At 33.6% G+C, this 22,341-nt stretch overlaps 1 pseudogene; it reads right to left on the reverse strand.

Annotated features, from left to right (window-relative positions):
- Positions 1–9,124: 9,124 nt before the first annotated feature.
- LOC122312682 lies at positions 9,125–11,513 on the reverse strand (annotated as a pseudogene).
- Positions 11,514–22,341: the final 10,828 nt, after the last annotated feature.

Consider the following 22,341-nt stretch of genomic DNA (forward strand, 5'->3'; position numbering starts at 1 on the left):
ATTTCAAGCACAACCTCTGCCTAATCCTCAAGTATACAGGCAGCAACAACAGCAAGTGCATAATGTCTCAGGGGATGTTATTGAGACAGCGAAGGCAGTTCTTACTTTGAGAAGTGGGAAGGAAGTTCCCTAGCCAGAGATGCCTATAGACACACAGGTAGTTGGTCCTACACCTGAAAATGTAACAAAGACTGATATAGTTGAGAAAGAATCAGAGGTAGTGAGACCAGAGTTGAAGAAGCCTGTGAGTGCAGATGTTGAGACTAGTAAGGGATACCAAACTATGGTTCCCTATCCTCAGAGATTGGCAGCTGGCCAAAAGAACAAGTATCACACAGAGATTCAAGAGATTTTCAAGCAAGTGAAGATCAATATTCCACTCTTGGATGCCATACAACAAGTGCCTTCATATGCAAAATTTTTGAAGGACTTGTGCACAGTGAAGAGGAAGCTGAATGTGAAGAAGAAAACTTTCCTAACGGAGCAAGTTAGTGCATTGATATTGAGCGAGACTCCTCAGAAGTTTGGAGATCCCGGCTCTCCCAACATTTCCATTATGATTGATGAATCACGCATTGGGAGAGTTTTACTTGATTTGGAGAGTAGTGTGAACTTGCTACCATTCTCAGTATATGAGCAGTTGGGATTGGGTGAGCTGAAAAAGACTTCCATCATGCTACAGTTGGCTGACAAATCAGTTAAGATACCGAGGGGTATTGTAGAGGACGTGTTGGTCCAGGTGGACAAATTCTACTACCTAGTAGATTTTGTGGTTCTTGACATACAACAGCCGGTCTCCACTATTTACCAAGCTCCTGTCATCGTAGGAAGACCATTTCTAGCTACATCAAATGCATTGATCAATTGCAGAAGTGGAGTTTTGAAGCTTACCTTTGGAAACATGGCACTTGAGTTGACGTTTTCAACGCTTACAAGATGCAAGCACATTTTGATGACACAAGTGATTTGAATGCTGTGGAGAGTTTGACATCAACAGATTTTATTTGCTCAACTTCTCCCTATCTGATGATGATTATATTTTTCAGACACTTGAATTTTTACTTGATGAGAAAATTGATCATATCAATGAAGATGACTTTGATTTTTTTGATTGTTTTGCAAATTCTTCTTTACCACTTGAAGTACAATTTGCGGGAGCAAGCTGGAAACCCCAGTTTGAAGCTCTACCACCACCAAACATGCTTAAATCTTCAGAGAAAGAAGTTTCCCAGTTGGAGTTGAAACCACTTCCTCAAGATTTAAACTATATGTTTCTTGGTCCTGAAGAAGGCACTTTTCCGGTGGTGATTTCCTCAAAGCTAAATCAGAAGGATGAAGCCCAGTTGATTGAAGTATTAAGAAAGCATCGAGGCGCAATTGGTTAGACAATAGCTGACATCAAAGGCATTGATGCCGCTGTATGTACCCACAAAATCCATCTTGAAGATGATGCTAGACCGGTTCGTGATGCTCAACGTAGGCTCAATCCTACCATGAAGGAAGTTGTGAAAGAGAAAGTGCTTAAGCTACTCACAGTAGGTATCATTTACCCTATCTCAGACAGTAAGTGGGTAAGTCCAACTCAAGTGGTACCAAAAAAATCTAGTTTGACTGTCATAAAAAATGATAAAAATGAGTTGATTCCAACTAGAATCGTTACTAGCTGGAGAATGTGCATTGACTATAGAAAACTTAATTCAGCCAGTAGGAAGGATCATTTTCCTTTACCATTCTTGGATCAAATTTTGGAAAGAGTGGCTGGTAATGCATATTATTGTTTCTTGAATGGCTATTCTGGTTATTATCAAATTGCTGTAGCGCCTGAGGATCAGGAGAAAACCACTTTCACCTGTCCTTTTGGCACTTTTGCTTTTACTAGAATGCCTTTTGATTTGTGTAATGCTCCAGCTACTTTTCAGAGATGCATGATGAGTATTTTTTCTGACATGATTGATGATATTTGTGAAATATTCATGGATGATTTCTCTGTTTTTGGAAAATCCTTTGAGAGTTGTTTGCATAATTTGGCACGTATTCTCCAGAGATGTGAGGAAAAAAATCTTTTAGTTAATTAGGAGAAATGTCAATTTATGGTTACTCAGGGCATTGTATTGGGGCATATTGTTTCTTCTGAGGGTATAAAGGTTCATAAGGCAAAGATTGAATTAATATCTAAACTTCCTATTCCTAGGACGATTAGGGATATTCGTTCTTTTCTTGGTCATGCTGACTTTTATAGGCAGTTTATTCAAGGGTTTAGTTCTATTGCAAAACCTTTGTGCACTCTTTTACAAAATGATATTGAATTTGTTTGGACTAATGAGTGCCAAAAAGCTTTTGATACCCTAAAAAAGTCGCTTACCACTGCCCCTATTGTGCAACCCCCACAGTGGGACCTTCCCTTTGAGATTATGACAGATGCTAGTGACTATGCCTTAGGAGCTGTTTTGGGGCAGCGGATGGATAATAGGCCATTTGTGATTTATTATGCTAGTTGAACCTTGAATGATGCCCAGAAAAATTATACCACTACTGAAAAAGAATTGCTTGCAGTGGTTTTTGCACTTGATAAATTTCGGACTTATATTCTTGGTTCTCCTGTTACTATTTTCACTGATCACTCTGCTCTTAAGTATTTTTTGGCTAAGAAAGATGCAAAACCACGCTTGATTCGCTGGATTCTATTACTTCAAGAGTTCAACATCAACATTAAGGATAAGAAAGGAGTTGAAAATGTGGTAGCTGACCACCTCTCTAGATTGTCATCATCTCCTTCTTCAAATGTCAGCCTTCCTCTTGATGATAGTTTCCCGGATGAGCAGCTGTTTGTGGTTGATAGAGCTCCCTGGTATGCTGACATAGTCAATTATTTGGTGACTGAACGAATGTCTTCTGAATGGTCCACCCAAGATAAGCGTCGGTTTCTCTCTGAGGTACGACACTTTTATTTTGATGATCCATATGTTTTTAAATATTGTTCGAACCAATTGATTCGAAGATGCATTCCTGATGATGAGTTTTCTTCGGTTTTGAGATTTTGTCATACGGGTGCATGTGGTGGTCATTTTTCAGCAAAGAAAACAGTTTCAAAAATTTTGCAAAGCGGTTTTTACTGGCCTTCCATGTTTAAAGATGCTTATCATTTTTACAAGACTTGTGAGCCTTGTCAAAAATTGAGATCCATTAGCAAAAGAGACATGATGCCTCTTTCCCCTATTCTTACTTCAGAAATTTTTGATTGTTGGGGAATAGATTTCATGGGACCTTTTCCAATTTCTTTTGGAAACACATATATTCTATTGGCTGTGGATTATATTTCAAAATGGGTGGAGGCCATTGCTTGCAAAACAAATGACCATCATGTTGTCATGAAATTTTTGTAATCTTTGTTTGCTCGTTTTGGCATGCCAAAAGTTATTATAAGTGATGAGGGTTCTCATTTTTGCAATAAACCATTTTCTACACTTGTGAAGAAATATGGTATCACACACAGAGTTTCTACCCCTTATCACCCTCAAACAAATGGGCAAGCTGAATTGGCAAACAGAGAGATAAAAATTATTTTAGAGAAAACCATCAAGCCTGATAGGAAAGATTGGTCGGTTAAACTTCTTGATGCTTTGTGGGCTTATAGGACAGCTTTTAAAACAAATCTAGGGATGTCTCCTTATCGATTAGTTTATGGTAAAGCTTGTCATTTACCTGTTGATATTCAGCATCGAGCTCTTTGGGCCATAAAACATGTTAACATGTCACTTGATGAAACTTCAGGGTTGAGAAAATTGCAGATCAATGAATTGGATGAAGCTCGTCAGAATGCTTATGACAACGCTCAGCTTGCAAAGGAACGCATGAAAATTCTGCATGATCAGAAAATTTATCCAAAGCAATTCACACTTGGCCAGGAAGTTCTTCTTTACAACTCTCGCTTGCACATTTTTCCTGGAAAGTTGAAATCCCGATGGACTGGGCCGTACATTGTAAAGACCGTTCATCCTCATGGTGCGGTAGACATTGTCAATCCGAAGAATGGTAATAGCTTCACTGTCAACGGACAACGTCTAAAGTCATTTCTGATGGTCTTTGATCCACATGAAGAGATATTGCTTGTGCAAGACTCCAGGGAAGTGTTTTGATTTGCTTCTCCTTCTTTACAGTTTTCTTTACTTGCTTTGTTTTTATTTGTTCTTTTGCTTTGATTTTATATTTCTTGTTGTTTGTTTGTTTTGCTTGTTTTTTCTGTGCACTTTGTTTTCTTTCGTTCGACTCATTGAGGATTATGTCTCTCACTAGTTGGGAGGTAGCATGTGTGCACAGTTTAAAATAAAAAAATTAAATTAAATAAAAAATAAATAAATATAAGATTTGTGAAATTTGAGCATTTTGGTGGAGTAGTTGAGCGGGATCATTTGTGAATATTTATTTTCAAGCTTAAACATAGAGCATGATTTTTGATGCATCATATTTTGTTGATATGTGGCTTGAAACACCGGGATGTTATGCTTATTGAGATGAAACTTGATAAAATTTTTGTAGAACGAAAGGCAAATTTTGAAGGACATTTTGCACATGCTTACGCTTGTAGTGTTCCTTATTTACCATTCATTGATTTAACACTGGAGAAGTAAACTGCAAGACTACCAAGCCATGCCAAAAAAAAAATTATTTTGGAAAATTTTTTAGTGAGTCAGATGGAGAGGGTATTAACTTGTTTGTTAACCTCGGTGCACTCAAGTTGCTCCCTTTATGTAGAGATGACGTCCCACCCGTCCATCTCTACCCGTCCGTATTAAATGATTATTCAATTCAAGAAAGTCAGGAAGAAGAAGAAGAGTCAGAAGAAGAAAACGAAGAGGAATTCGGGGGGGGGGGGGGGAGTGGATAAGAAGGACGAAGAAGAAGTTGATGATGATGATGAAGATGTTATAGAGGGAGATTCTGAAACAAGCATGAAAAATACATCCGAAGATGAAAACTAAAAGTACTAAAAACTTTATTCATATAGGTGACTATAGAATGTTATACTAAAATTAATTTCTTCATATTAATTTTTATTTATTTATATAATCATTTTCAAGTATGCCGCCAAAACGACAAAGAAGAAATGTGCCTCATCCACCAAGTTCAAGTCCCGAACCCATTGAGGACTCCCCACCTGAGGAATCCGTTCTTGAAGATGAAGTTAACACTACGGAGAATGATGCACAGTCGACACCTACCAGTAAGGAAATGTCGTATAATTAATTATATAATTAATATTTTTGTCTCAATAACTATATAACTATAAAAATTATACTATTATCTATTAGTTGATGCATTCGCTCGTCACGGTCGTGGCTATACACGCGGCATCTCACTTGAGAAAAACTGGAGGCACGGGAAATTGAAGGTCACCATTCCTGATAATTCCACTAGAGGAGTGGATGATAGTGCGGCAGTGCTTTCCTCCTATATTGGAACAGCAGTCCGAGCTTATACTCTATTTTTTGTGCGCTCCTGCGAGATGTGCCGAATGAGATTAAGGAGAAAATTCAGAGTCGTGTGCTGGTGAGTTTACTTTAAGAGTTCATTTTTTCCGCCTAGATTAGCATATCATATTTTTGGCGTAATTAATTTATAATTAGGATGAATTCAACCTCAACTTTAGACGTAACGAGGATTTGAGAACTGTAAATGAGTTAATGGCTATACTATTTCGACGTCACAAGGGACGATGTCACAACCACTTCAAGAAGTTTGAGACGTTTGAAGAGGCTGCGCAGTCCCCTTTCCAGCAAATGAAGTTAGACGATTGGAGAAAGTGTCATGATCTTTTTGCATCTCCAGAATATCAGGTATTCTAGATTTATTTTCTTTAATTATTTATATTTATATTTTTTGTTTATATTATATGTATATATATTACAATTAACATTTTTAATTAATTTTGTAGTACTTAAGTTCTACAAATGAACATAATAGATCCACTTTGACTATCCATTATCGTGCTGGTTCAAGATCATTCCATCGTCTTGCTGAAAAAATGGTAATTAATAAACTATATAATTCATTTATTTTCCTACTATGCTTTTATATAAGTATTAGCACCATCTTTTTAAAATTGCTAATGTCGTTTTGTTAGAAACATGATGATCCTGAAAACTTTTCCCTCGTTCATGTCTATACTGCTGCTCACACTAATAAGCGTAGTGAGTGGATGGATCCTACCGTTGCAGATAATTATGTAAGCGGTGTTCCATTTGTTAATTAAATTATGCAACATATGAATAATTTATTTTTTATTTGTATTTCTTTTAATACGTTACTTATTATGTGTTTTGATCTTTCAAATTGCAGGAAAAATGATGGAAATGCAGTCAACTTCCAGGGAATCCTCTCCTATTGACATAGACATTTTCAGGCAAGTGCCCAGACCCAACTCTAGTATGGCAAGAGGTTTAGGACAATCTTTCAAGCATTCTAGGTCATCCTCCTCCACCTCATTGACTTCACAAATTAATAATCTTACCAAAGATTTAAAAGTTGCACGAAACGAGAATGAGTATATGAGGTCCAGACAACAAAAGTTGGAGTCCCTCTTAGACCGATAGTCTCATTTAGAGACACGTTTGTAGGACCAACAAAGAGACCAGAAGGAAAGAATATGCAGCGAGGTCCAAGAGCAAGTGCAGTGGGAGATAATGCTGCAAATAGAGCGTGTTAATTCATTGCAATGGACTAGGAAAGAAAAAGAAATGAATTTTATCAGTGTATTATATTTTTAATATCTAATTTGAAAACAGTTGCAAACATTGTTGGTTGTAAAATATGTTATGTAATATGATATAATTGGTATAATTGATATGTTTTTTAATTGGATGAGTTTAGTATTTCTGATATGTACATTCGAATGTAAATAAAATACGTTCGAATAGTATCTCACATTCGAACACACGTTCGAACGTAATTACACAAATTTATAACAAAACATTCGAACGTTCTCGCCATCAGATGAACATAACATTCGAATGTTTAAACGTTTAACGTTCCAAACCTTCAAACATACTTTTAACTTTGTTAACATTCGAATGAAAGTCTGAACGTTATGATACGTACATTTAGACGTATAAACGTTCAAACGTAAATATGATACGTTTTGTGGATATTGCGGGATTTAGAAATTAATGATATTTTTGGGTTAGGAGAAATTTAAGATTTTGAGAAATTAAAAGAAGCAATTTGAGTATTTTAGGTGAAATTACAAGTTACGTATTCAATTAGAAATTTATTCAAATTATATGATTTTCTATAAGTGACAATTGATTATTCGTTTGGCACTCTTGTGAGGAATTTTTGAAAAACTAAGAAAGTTCAAGTAAGTAGGATTCCTATACTAGACTTTGAATAAAAATAAAATGAACTAAAGTTGATTTATGATAATGTGCATTATATGTTATGAAAAGAACTATGAAAAAAACCTAAGTTATTTGTTCAAAATCATTCATGGACTCTAATGAAAGAGAAAGCATTTTTGTAATGACTGGTATAGACATGAGCTTATTTTTTGACATTTTATTTCTAAACTGTGCAAAAGAGAGCGAATAAGAAATTTTATGTATAAATTATAATTTTGTGATCTGATTCTATTCTGTTCTGAAAATGTTTTGAACTCTAATATGATATGATGTGATTTGTAAAAACTTTTGACATGACATTTTGAATCTGAATATGGTTTGTGGACGGTGATTTGTTTTACCTACCACAGGTGCTAATAGTGGTTTCTGTTTGGGTTGATACCAACTGTTATGTTTCTGATGCACCCAAAGTGGTTTTGTAGTGGTATTTCCTATGTGCACACTCGGAGCTTCTAGAATAAATATGTGGAAGATTCACATTCTGTTTCTACTCGATTAGCTATTACGGTTTGTTCAACCCTACCACGAGGTTAAACATGGCCTCTAATGTGAAATGATATTCTGGTATGATGATGGTCAATTTTGCTACGCTAAAAGAATTTTGAATAAGAATATTTTTTAAATTCCACTCTGATAATTTTTATAACATATTCTGATTCTGCATTTTGACCACGTAAGTATTTTGTTCTACATTATGAACTCTATAAATGCTCATGTTTACACATTAGTTTATGTTCTTTACTTACTGAGTTGTTAATAACTCACCCTTTTATCTCGACTACATTTTTCAAATAATATTGATGATTCAGCTGCGGAGCAGGAGTAGGTAATATTAGAGAAGTTTGATGATCATAGAGGAATAAGTTCCCGATGGTACATTGGTTTTTTTGGTTATTTTGATATGTTGAGTTAAGGATATGTTTCGAGTCTTTGGAAAATTTCTAATTTATTTTATTGAGAATTTATTTGTTGTCACTAGGAAGGAACATCGATTTTTGGTTTGAGTAAATGAACTAATATTGTATGGAGTTTTTTCTAGATTTTATAGTGTGATGTTGGAGTTGATATTAAGTAATAAGAGTTAACCCTCCAAACCTTTGGGACCGGAGCGTTAGAAATGTATATGGAGGGTATATATAAGATATATTAAATGAAAGAGAAATAATCAATCATCTCCGCAAAGACTTATTAACCGTCATTATTACAGAAATTACCTAACTTTTCATGTGCGGAGTAAGTATCAATGTTGACTATCAATATGTGCCAGATCTTGTGGCTGTCTCGATTTACTTCAAACCCAACTAGGTAACACACACAACTCGAATCTCACCAAAACTGGCTATTAGACCCTACTCGATTATTCAGATTGACTAAGATAATCATACTCAAGTCTCAATTCCCACAATCATGGCGGTAAAGCCAAACATAAAGGAAGGAATTAGGGTTTGCTGCCATTAATTTGCCATGCTAGTGGCCTGGTATTGAGACTTGACAATGTATATGGAGGGTATATATAAGATATATCACTTGAAGGAGAAGTAATTAATTATCTCCGCAAACAAACATGTATAGACTAATTAACCGCCATTTATTTCATAGCTCTAGTCTTGCGTATTAATTGTAGCTGGCAGCTGGTGTATATATTACAGGAAAGTAGATATTCCCCATAAGATATTAATTATTTAGGGTTGCTTCCGAGTTCATGTTATCATCTGATTGCCAACTTGTGACTAAAACAACTTGGCTGGCACAAGATTAAGAGGTGTTTTCTTGTTGGCAGTAAGGTTACAATCAAGTGACTCTTCCATGTTTATATCTTCATCCTTCATCTCAGGTGGCAATTTCCAATCAAAACAATACAAAAGATTCACCAGTGCAAGCTCAATGGTTGATGTTCCCATATACATCCCAAGACAACCTCTTCTGCTAGCTCCAAATGGCAATAACTCAAAGTTTTGCCATTTATAATCAACGGAGTGATCAATGAACCTTTCTGGGATGAACTCTTTTGGGTTCTTCTAGTATTGGGGATCTCGTCCTATTGCCCAAGCATTAACGTGCATGATTGATTGAGGGTTAATGTCATAACCGTTGAGCTTGAAGGGTACAATGGGTTGTCTTGGAAGCAGAGGGATTGGAGGGTGCAACCTAAAAGTTTCTGTCAGTATCATCTTGATGTATGGAAGGTGATCCGTGTCAATTTCAGGGACTCTTCCTTTGTTTCTAACAATTTTTCTGACTTCATCTTGTGCTCTCTTCATCACTTTTGGGTTCCTAACAAGCTCTGCCATTGCCCATATCATGGTAATTGCACTAGTGTCGACTCCACCTATGAAGAGATTCTGATGATAGAAAAAATATTGCATTTCCTAGATGAAAACCTTAATTAATTCGTAGATATAAACCTTGAAATGAGAAAATGTAATTAATAGCCATCGGGGAAGAGATAGGAAGTACTGGGTTTATTTGGTTAACAGGAATTTAAATTAGAATTTTTTTAGAGACGTTGGTTATTGAGTTTTGTGATAGTAATTGAAAATTTTGTACAAAATAAATTGTTTGAAAAATTTGTACAGAATAAATTGTTTGAAAATTTTGGTTAATCATTATAATTTTTCCAAACAAAAAAAAAAATCTAACTTTTTCAATTTTCAAAATAAAAATCATATTAAAAAAGTATATTTTAACAATATTGTAACTTTATAATATTTTTTATTCGACTTTTTATCTCTCATTTTCTAAAATCTAAAAAATACTTAACTTAAATTATCTTATTGTTATTCACAAACCATCTTACTATTATTCACAAAATTCTTATCTGATCTCATTCCCGAAACATCTCCTAAGACTACGTTTGGATATTGATATAATCTAAGATGATCTGTGAATCGTAACGAAAAAGTAATGAATAATAGTAAAAATTGTTATGACTTTTTACTAGAGTCAAAATTTTGTTTAAATATAATATTTTTAAGATTTCTTTTTTGTGTATAAATTTTTTTTTATTTTTTTTATTTTTTGTGTTTTTTTCTTTTCACTTAAATCTAAGTAAATCATTGAATAAAAAGTTGAAATAGAATTTTTCACTTAGAGAAGTGAACAACATCAGCCTCGATTTGCTCCCTCTCTATTTTCAATAGCACATCAATAATGTCTTCATGCTCTGGTTTTGTTCTGTCAGGCTTGAGATGAAGATCAATCACTTGTTGGAAAAAATATCCAATTAATGGAAAATCCTTTCTAGCCTCTCAAGTTTACCATAGAGTCTGTCCACAATCCACCCCACGTATGGAACATACTCAGATGCATTAAAGCTCCCCAGCATGGTTGTAGCTTCATGAACAACTTCTTGAAACCTTTCATTATCTAAATAACTCCCACATAAACTCATACCAAAAACAATTATAAAAGTCATATTTGCAGTGAGAGCAAACAGCTTCTAAGATGGATCAAAAAAAGTTGCAAAAGAAGAAGACTTCCATATTGAATTGATAAGCATATCCACTTCTTCTTCCCTAATGGATCGATGTGACTGCATCATCTTCACACTTAAAACTTCAAGAACACATGTTTTCCTCATCTCTCTCCAATATTGGCCATAAGGTGCAAAAGAGATGTCTTGATAATTGTATGCGAGTCTTCTGGTGGTGTCTAAGGACAATCTGCTACAACAGTTAAGATCATGAACTTTTACGACCTCTCGGGCATTCTCAACCGAAGATATGACAATATTTGGAATCCCGCCGAGTTTAATTAGCATCACAAGGCCATAATTTTTAAAAAGTCTACAGTGAGATTGGTGACGCAATTCACCAAGTTGATGCAAGTTACCAATAATGGAAAGCTTTGGAGGGCTTGGTGGTGGATGCAGCTGCTTGTTTTGCCTTTGAGTTGCAAGCTTCTTTTTCATGAGCAGCAGCATAGGAAGACATATCAGAAGAGCAATCCACATGAGTATGGCATAAAGAGTCATTGTTGAAACCTTTTGTGTTCAACAAGCGTCATAGCTCTGAACTTGTTCTTCACCTCCAATTTGAATATATATCAGGAAAGTGAGCAAAAATGTGTACGTAGAACGATGGAATTTTAGAAGGGTGGATCTTTTAGAAATTTACTTACTAGGTCATTTCCTAAGCATTATACTAGCTTCTTGGTATCCTTATCGCCGACAGCATTACACGTACACTGCCAAGTTGCAAACATGCATGCATGTGTGAGCTGTAGTTTTTACTCAAATTCATCATCAATGATCAGTTACGTACATCTATTGTTCTCCTAGTATTTGGGTTGACAGGACTAACTCAGGGGCGACTGATCAATACGAGTCACAGCAACTTAAGACATACCTCAACACTTCTATTTGAAATTCCCAACGTATCCCTGTAAAACCACGAAATTGTCTACTTTAAAACGAATCAAATACTTTAAAATATTCAAATCCTTGAACAAATAAGTTAGATATCAATTATTAAGATTATGAAACGAATCAAATACTTTAAAATAAATAATCAAACTTGCAAAACACAACGATTGGTTACGAAGGGAAACCCTTTAAAGAACTCTTTAAAGGTAAAACCCTACGGGGCAGCCAAACCCAGGAAAGTCAATCTTATTATTTGAAGAACAATTACAAGTAATAATCAATTACAAAATCTTTACAATTCGACTCTCTTACTTGCATAGACAAACGACCCGTTTGTCTTCTACCGCAGTAGCAGCCAGAACCTCTGGCGATCTTCAAATGTTGACTTCTCTTCTAGAACTCCAGAGGCTGAAATCCAATCGATGTTGCTTCACACTCAAAGCACGATCACACTCAAGAAGATATGAAAAATCCCATGAAAATTCTCAAGTGAATTTTATCTCATAAACGCTCAGAATCTCCTCTGTAAAATTCGTGGCTTAAAGTCCTTGAAAAGATACAAAACCGAATCCCTTTAAATAGAAAGTCTGAAAAGAGTTCTAGTTGCAGTAGGACTCTGCTGACGGTTAGCAACAGACGCGAAAACGCATCCCGACAGACTGCTAACATTTCGTGATAACTTCTTCTGATATATACTAAACTCTGTTTCAGATTTCTTCTGGATAAGGGCAAAACTATCAGAACTCGATTTTGACTTCAGGGCCTTATCTAAACAACTCCTAAAACTTCTAGATAGACTCAATATTGTTTAGATACAAATCAATGCTTATTTTACATTCATCCAAATTCAATCAAATAATGATAAGATAAACCTTATCATTTATCCAAATTTAATCAAATAATGATAAGATAAACCTTATCATTTAGTCATCTAATCCTAACCAATTTTTACCTTTACAATCTCCCCCTTTGGCAAATTGGTGACAAAACCAACTTGATGAATGTCTTGCATATACAATCTTCCCTTTGGTGGATCGGTCACAAAACCAACTTGATGAATGTAGTGTGTACCTAAGACAAAAACAACCAGCAGACCAAGATCCCGTGAAAAATATCTTAATACAGTAATAATAAGAAATGACATAGAACATTATTTGAAACTAGTCCCAATAATAATCAAATGTTAGATGTAATGTAAACCTACAAAAAGAAAGTGTTCTAGTCATCATCAATAACCATGTTCAATATTTAGTTCTCCCCCTCAATATTCTACTGCTCCTCCTAAAGTATATAGTTCTCCCCCTCAATATTTTGTTGCTCCCCTTTTTATATTTTCAGCAAATTCATTAAACTCCCACTTACTCAAACTCCCCCTAAATTTCATAATATCAAAATATTCCAATGTGCTCTTCCAATACTCCCCCTTTTTGTCACTAATCTGACAAGACACAAAATAGAATAAATATCACTTATGTGTGCCAAGATGAAAACACTAAGGAAGACATGATGAACAACTCACATGTGTCTCAATTTTTCATGGATTAAATGCACATGATGTATGAGCATGAATGTATGTTAAACAATGAACAAATGATTGAGACAACTTGGTTGAGACAAAAAAACAAACACTTGGTGGGCATACCATGAAAACCGAATAACAAAGATCAAGAACCCACTCAAAAAACGTCCTCAATACATGCATAGAGTAGATATAACAAAAAAAAAAACCAATTGAATTTTTTTTTTAATTTTTTTTTTTTTTATAAAAAAAACAAAAGGGCAAGTAACATACCTAGATGTATCTTAATTCAAACATAGTGTAACTCACAAAACAAATTCAATAGAGTACACCCTCTTATTTGCAACAATCACTATGGATGTTCACTTCTCATAAGATCATCAATGTCAAAGTTCATATGAGTGTGTGAGTGAGTATACTTATACCATAGCATTTTTATGAGCTCCTTTCTTCAATATCATTTTTTTTTTAATACCTTTGTTCATGAAAGATAGCTTCTTATAGATGCTCACAAGAGTTTGTTGCTTCACCTTAAAAGTCAAATTTTATGCTAGGGCCTAGATACATGAGCATCTCCTCTAAATACTAGTTTGTACACCCCCTTTTTGTGTTCATGTTTGTTGCTCATCTTTTTCCATAATGATTAGAGTAACGATTTTTTCTATAAGAACTTTAAGGTGGTAGATCCGTGTAGGGTGTTTGTCTTTTTCCGCAATGAATTAACACCGACTTTTTCTATATGGATCAACTCTTTGTGTTTGGCAAGAGGAGAGCTCTTTATTGATGTACTAGGTTCAACTAGTATTAGTCAATTCAAGGCATGAACTCGCTCTTTGATGAGCATCTCATTAAATGATGTGAACTTTAATTATATAAAAAAAACATACATATAAGTTTCTCACTGTGCATTGAAAATGAACTTTGCCAAGATAATCCATAGGGTTAGTATGCACAAAGTGAATTGCACAAAGTAGAGAGATGCATAGGTTCAGGAATTTATTAAGTGAGAACACAAATGCTCAAACTTTGACATATCAAGCATGCACTTTCCTTAAAGAAAAGTTTTGAACCAAACCAAAATTTTTTTTATATTATATTTTTCTTATTTAAAACTGAAAAACAGAAACATAAAATAAAACAGAAAAATAAAATTCATGTCCTAGGCTAATGCAATAATATAACGGATGCAAGAACATGCAAGTAATCCTATCCATTAATGTGACATGACATCCTCTTTGACCACCTATTTTGCTTTAAATTTTGGCCTATTCTTTTTATCAACATCACTTTGTATGATCTTTTCTTTATTTTGAAAGCAAAAATCTGCTATTTCACCAATTTTGAGATTTAAAAAATTAATTTGTTGACTCATATCACAAATTTGATTCTCTAGACTATTTCCTTTCCCTTTTGGATTTCTTTCACATCCATTCTTCTTCACTTTATTCAAGTTAAAGCAATTTGGCCTTATATGACCAATAACACCACAATAATGACAAGTAGGAATAAACTTACCTTTGGACTTACCTTGGTTGGGCTTCTTTGTCATTGATCTATCATGTGAGGCTCTTGGAACATAAGTTGTAGACACGGCCTTCTTTGGAGTTTCCTCATCTTGACTTCCTTTAACAAAAATGATATCTTTTGATGAGGTGGCAGCGGATGATGAGTCTTTAAGTTCCATACATTGGGAAGTCATATACCCCAAACCCGTGCGATCACAACTAGATTTTTGAATACTCAACATCTCTTCTAATTTTTGTGTTGCTGTTTTTTCTTGAACCTTTTCCAACTCTTTTTCTAATGCAATTTTTTGATCCCTTAATCTTGCTATTTCAATATCAGAAATTTTGAATGCCTCAAACAAGTTATTTTTCTCACTCTCCATATTAGTAAATTTCTTGTATAGCTTCTTGTTGAGTTTCTTTAATTTGATCACTTCTTCACACACATCATTGTAAGCTTCTTGTAAACTCAACTCATGATCATCTACAACTACAGCAACCTCCGAATCGCTATTGCCATCATCACTTTCAGATTTTGTTAGCTCAATATCAGAAAAATCATTAACAACAGTAGAAAAAGCCACAAAAGTATTGTCATAATCAGATGATGAACTTGAAGTTTCAGATTTTGAACTATCACTGAGTGTGACATTCAATGTTTTTCCTTTACTTTTCTTGAAATTTGGACATTCAATTCTTATATGACCATAACCAGAACATTCATGACACTTTACTTTATCAGATTTTTCTTTATTCCATTTTTCAAAATAATTTTTCTTTGCAGAAAATTCTCTACCTCTTTGTTTCTTTCCACTATACTTTTTATTAAACATGAATTTTCTGAATTTTCTTACTATAAGATCTATATCCTCATTATTAAGATTTTCTTCATCAGAAAAATCATCTTGATTTTCTTCTATAGTTTTTAAGGCAATAGACTTACCTTTTCTTGCTTGAGGAAGCGAAAATTCATACGTTTGTAAAGAACCTACCAATTCTTCTACCCTTATTGCATCAAGATCTTTACTTTCTTCAATAGCTGTAACTTTGGGTCGAAATCTTTCAGGTAAAGACCTTAGAATCGTCCTCACGATCTTTGAATCCTCCACCTTCTCACCGAGATTAAACCTGGAATTCACAATATCATTCAGTTTAGCATAAAAATCATTAAAATTTTCGTCTTCCAACATTTTAATCTCTTCAAATTTTGAGGTTAGCATTTGCAATTTCGAATTTTTTACTATTCTTGTGCCTTCATGTGTAACCTCCAAAATATCCCAAGCTTCTTTAGCAATCTCACACATGGAGATTCTTTTAAATTCTTCAGAGGATACCGCCATGAAAATAGCGTTAAGTCTTTTGCTATTTAAATTGCAATTACTAATTTCATCTTTTGTCCAAGCATCTATAGATGTCTCGGGTTTAGTCCATCCCCGTTCAACCAAATGCCATACACGTTCATCTAAAGACTTGAGAAAAGCCCTCATAAGAACTTTCCAATAAGCATAGTTTTCCCCATCGAAGTATGGTGGAACGTGTAATGACGTCGACATGATCTACAAGGGCACGGATCACACTCGAATGAGTGAACCACGCTCTAATGCCAATTGAAATTCCCAACATACCCCTGTAAAACCACGAAATTGTCTACTAATTTCCTTGAACAAATAAGTTAGATCTCAATTATTAAGATTATGAAACGAATCAAATACTTTAAAATAAATAATCAAACTTGCAAAACACAACGATTGGTTACGAAGGGAAACCCTTTAAAGAACCTTTTAAAGGTAAAATCCTACAGGGCAACCAAACCAAGGAAAGTCAATCTTATTATTTGAAGAACAATTACAAGCAATAATCAATTACAAAACCTTTGCAATTCGACTCTCTTACTTGCCTAGACAAACGACCAATTTGTCTTCTACTGCAGTAGCAGCCAGAACCTCTGGCGATCTTCAAATGTTGACTTCTCTTCTAGAACTCCAGAGGCTGAAATCCAATCGATGTTGCTTCACACTCAAAGCACGATCACACTCAAGAAGATATGAAAAATCTCATGAAAATTCTCAAGTGAATTTTTTCTCATAAACGCTCAGAATCTCCTCTGTAAAATTCGTGGCTTGAAGTCCTTGAGAAGATACAAAACCGAATCCCTTTAAATAGAAAGTCTGAAAAGAGTTCTAGTTGCAGTAGGACTCTGCTGACGGTTAGCAACAGACGCGAAAACGCGTCCCGACGGACTGCTAACATTTCGTGATAACTTCTTCTGATATATACTAAACTCTGTTTCAGATTTCCTCTGAATAAGGGCAAAACTATCAGAACTCGATTTTGACTTCAGGGCCTTATCTAAACAACTCCTAAAACTTCTAGATAGACTCAATATTGTTTAAATACAAATCAATACTTATTTTACATTCATCCAAATTTAATCAAATAATGATAAGATAAACCTTATCATTTAGTCATCTAGTCCTAACCAATTTTTGCCTTTACACTATTCATTTCTAAACATACTGTGTTGAGAAATACCACTCAGAGCTCAGAGTCGTGGCCTCTTTTAAAAAAGAAATTATTAATTTGTCACGCATTTTTTCATCTTTATACATATGCTTTACTGTATTATATATTTACTGGAGTCAGCTGGTAGCTCATATATTTTTGTTTTTTTATTTAATGATTAATTAAATATTTTTTGATAATATTATAATTTTTTTATAAAAATTACATGTATAAAAATATAAAATTAACTAGCAATAACTCCCTACCAGTGATGAATGGAGAGCCACCCATTTTGTTTTTAGAAATGACATCAATTGTACTAGGATTTAAGATTGGACAATGCTAGGGATCCCATTGGGAGATCCCGTTGCCCATCCCGAGTGTTGTTTTTTTTATTTTTTGGGTTTTTGTTTTTTTTTTAAACATCATTTTTTAACATTTTTAAATATTTTTTAAAAAAGAAAAAAATTCACAATATTATTAAACACTATTTTTTTAATTACTAACTTTTAAGGAAAAAAAAAAAAATCTTGGAGTGGAATCCCTATCATTTTTCTTTAAGATTTGAGGATCTTATAGAATCCTTGTAAGTAACTAAATTTCTTGCTCACGTTGTACTAAAACATCATTGGACCACCTAAAATTCATTCATTCTTTTTTATTTTCTCTCTTTGACAATACTTTGCGTCGAATATTCATACAATATCTTTATATTAATAAGCAGGCAGCAATTATAAAACTCTTTACTGCCAATTTTGCCCTCACCTTTTATATTTCTTTCCTGTCTCTCAAGTATGTTCTCAGACAATTATAATCCTGCTTTATATTTATTTTCCCTTTCTACCCTATTGCCACTCTTATTACTGATTTAATCGTCCATTTACACTTTGTGGAATACCTCCATTCCACCGGCTTCAATTTCTGGAATACCTCTTTCCTCTCACTTCCACAACCTTCTTATTTTGTCTATATCCTGTTCCATTTACCGCTTGACTCACTTTTTCAAAGATATACTTCCACCTCCATGTTTCAATGTCTTCTACTGAGATATGATTTTTGTTTCTACTTCTCCACGGCCGACTACCTATATTGTCTTTTTACATTTATGAATTACTCACTGCTTTCCACCGCCTTCTTCAATTTCTAGAGCATCAGTCCAGCTTTGAATTACTGCTTCACTCATTTTGTTGCAGATCAATCCCTTCCACCGCTTAATATTTTGTCTCAATCACATTTCTACTCTATAAATTTCATCCTCTGCTCTGTCAAACTACCTCGTCTACCTCCTACGCTCTCGGTAAGTGTCTTTCATTCCTCTTGTCTCAATATTGATTCTACCACCTCTATAGCACCTCTATGCGTAACCCAACACCCAACCACGATGCACCCCAAATGCAGATGAGGCAGAGTCCCCTTTTAAATGCTGGTTTCTTGTGTGATTCCGACAAGTACCAGATTCCGCGAAAAAAAATATCCTGAATTGTTAATTCTTGAATCGCTACCCAAGAAAAATATCCTCATAACAGATCCATTTTGTTGGTGACGCTTTACCTATTGCTGGGTCTGAATCCATGGGTTGTACGACTTGCCCTTCATCAACAGACCAACCTTTCTCATACTGCTGTGACTGTTCCTTACATAAATCATGCAGTTTTGCTTTTCTGGCCTGGTGAGTCAAACAAAAAATAACCTAACAGAATCAAACCAAACCATACAAATGTCCATGATAGTTGGGAAAAAAAAAATCACACAATGAACAAAATGATTTCTTACACTATGATCACATAAATCATACCATACACATGAAAGCAAAATAAATAAAAAAATAAAAAAAAAATAACCTAACAGAATAAAAACCATATATGCCAATTTTCAAAAGAAAATAACCCCAACAAAATTAAACGAAACCATACGGATGTACATGACACCAAAAAACTTACCATAGGTTCTTTTGTCGTGGTCAGCCACAGAGAAGGCGGCCATGAGCTGTCGGGAAAGTAATTAGGTAGATTGAGAAAGAACATTGACCCATAAAGGAGAGAGAGAGAGAAGAAAAAAAAGACTGCCTTCGAATATTTGTAGTGATATTTTTTGAGATATGAGTCCCTCACTTTATTAATTTTTTGTGAGCAAAAAAATATTTAAAAATTAAGTTAATATTTGTAGTGAAATTTTTTGAGATCTGAGCCCCTCACTTTATTAAATATTTGATATGATTTTATAATATAAGTACAATGGTAAAATTAATTTATTCTATGTTTTTATAATTATAAAATTTACCAAATTATTAATATGTAAACTAATTTAAAAAAAGCATAATAATACTGCTCCCCTCGCATCAACCTGCCAAGATGCCTCCACATACTGTGGGTTTTTATTTTATTTTTATTTTACTTAATAGCTAAACAAATATTTTTTAGTGAATTTATAATTTTTATTTTTTTGAAAAAATATTTAATGAATTTAGAAAAATATTTAAAAAACAAAAAACAAAAAAGAGATAAAATATTTTGCCTATTCGGTAAGTGTTTCGGTGGATTTCCTTTGTGGGAATAGCAGCATCCAACCAAAAATCACCACATTCAGTCAAACAGGGCCAAAAATGTAAAAAAATACAAATATAATCAAGCACGAACAATTGATAATGCATAAGTATATAAATTGTGGGTCTCACGTGTTACAAGATTTTGAGTAAAGATAAGTTTAGTAATTTTAGAGTTGATTGTTTGTATGTTAGATTTAATTTAAAATTAGACTAAACTAAGTTGATCTCAACTGAGTTTTACAATCAAACGGGACAAGTTAGCACGAATAAATTGACAACGCATAGGTCTACAAATAAAATTATAACTTAATTATATGTTAAAGTGAGTTGAGGGTTGGAGATGTACTCAAAAGGAATACGAACACTTTGGAAAATGTAATCAAATAGTTAACACTTACTTGTATGCGATAAGTTCAAATGAAATCTAAAAATTGAATAAAATATTATTTGAATATTATTTCTTATTTTTATTATTATTATTTTAAGTATTGAAAATTTACATTATTTATTATATTTTATCTGTGAATTTGAAAAAACTTTAATGATGAAATAAGATAAAAAACAAAAACTTTCAATACCGAAACTAAAACTTAGTGCTGTAGTTTAGATTTTTAACTTTGAAACATTATATGTTTATTCTATAAATAACTAATGTACAACGTATACATTTAACTCTAACTATTAAGAGTAATAATAATAGGTGAGGTGGTATAATTAAAAATTTTCATAAGGAATTAAATTATAATTTGATAATATTTTTAAAATATAATATGTCATTATTAATATTTTATTTTGAAAATTACTAGTTTTTTCATTTTTGTTATTTCTTATAGTATCTTTGAGAAATGAAATAAATTATTAAAAAAATTTTAAAAATTGTAATAAACTTTTTTGCATTTGGTCATTTCTATTGTGATTAAAAAAATTAATAAAATTGTTTGCAGTTAACAAAAATGTCACTGAAACAAAACCATTTTTTTACATAGATAAAATTTTACCTATGTTTAACTAAGATGCATTAGACCGCATGTGCACGTGTAGCACACGTTGCCCTTGTTTTGTGTGATATTTCCCTATGCCTTAAGCATAACGACAGATCTCGTAGAACATGCAGGCGAGGTAAAATCTATATATTTAAATACGTTTAAAAATTTAATACATTACATCTTTATATGTTTTCATCATTACATAAACATCTCCCATATCTCGAGGATGTTGCAAACAAAATTCAGGATAGTGAAGGGATGATAGTTTTGGGCGCACACAAGAACGAATCTGGAAGATTGCACAAAAATATGTTTAATGTAATGTCTGTCAACATTGTGCCCAAAAGAGTAGGATGACTGTTTTAGACCTTTTTTAAAAAACTTTCAATTATTGTAATGTATAAGTACAAAGTATTTATGTGTAGTTGTAAATATGTTTCATGTGGAAGTTCTATGTTATAGTTATGGATATTTTGCAGATAACATGTGTAATGTTTCTTGTGAGCAGGAAGAAAGTGTTAAAATATACATGAAATTCTACCCGTTTATAGTTAAAATCGGAAATGTTGGAGTTATGAGACAAAAAAATATCAACTAGGCACATATGCATCGCACATAATGCCTTACTAGTATATGTATATATATATATTGATACTAGTAGTGGGACAATGTGTGAGACACGTTTACCAAGTTGAATTAAAAATAAGTTGTTGAAAAATATAAACAGGCTTTGTATAACATTACTATTGTTCTCTTAACCCGTGCATAGCAGAAGCCAAGTGATGTCGCTACGCATCGTGAACCAATATTGCACAAACCACCGTTAATTTTCAGTCCTACTTGGTCACCGTCATCCTCATGCTGTCTCGATATGTACATGTAGAGCTCCCACCATTTCATCACTCCATGTTCTCTCTCTCTCTCTCTCTCTCTCTCTCTCTCTCTCTCTCTCTCTCTCTCTCTCTCTCTCTCTCTCTCTCTCATGTGAAACCGCTCAGCTCGACGACATCTTTACCGCACCACGCAGATCCACCATGTCTCTCTTCCTTAGTAAAACACCTTTTGCAAAACTTCTTACACAAGTGAGTCTCTGTTTCAGTCTCGCCATCACTCTCTTTTCACTAGTGATGACAAATAGAAAAGGAGAAGTTATAGTGTAGCTTTCGTAAACCTTGTACATACCCAATTTACTTATTTGTCTTTAGATTGAAAGTCATTTATGTAGAAATTACGTAGGTAGTGATTTATGTTAGTCCATCCCTAGTAAAGCTTTTATTTAGGCTCAGTTTTAATAATCTAAAAACTTTATTTTTACAAAAAATATTTTTAAAGATTTAAATTATGTATTAAGTATCAATTTCTTTTTATAATTTAGTTTCAAAGTGAATTGTAATCGAGTAATTTTATTTTAAAAGCTTTATTGTTTTATTAAGTCTATTAAATAAAATTTGGTCCTTTACTTTAATGTAATAGTCGAAGAAGTTTTGTGGATATTGAGGAATTTAGAAATTAATGATATTTTTGGGT

The sequence above is a fragment of the Carya illinoinensis genome, chromosome 6 (genome assembly GCF_018687715.1).
Source record: "Carya illinoinensis cultivar Pawnee chromosome 6, C.illinoinensisPawnee_v1, whole genome shotgun sequence".
Taxonomy (NCBI): domain Eukaryota; kingdom Viridiplantae; phylum Streptophyta; class Magnoliopsida; order Fagales; family Juglandaceae; genus Carya; species Carya illinoinensis.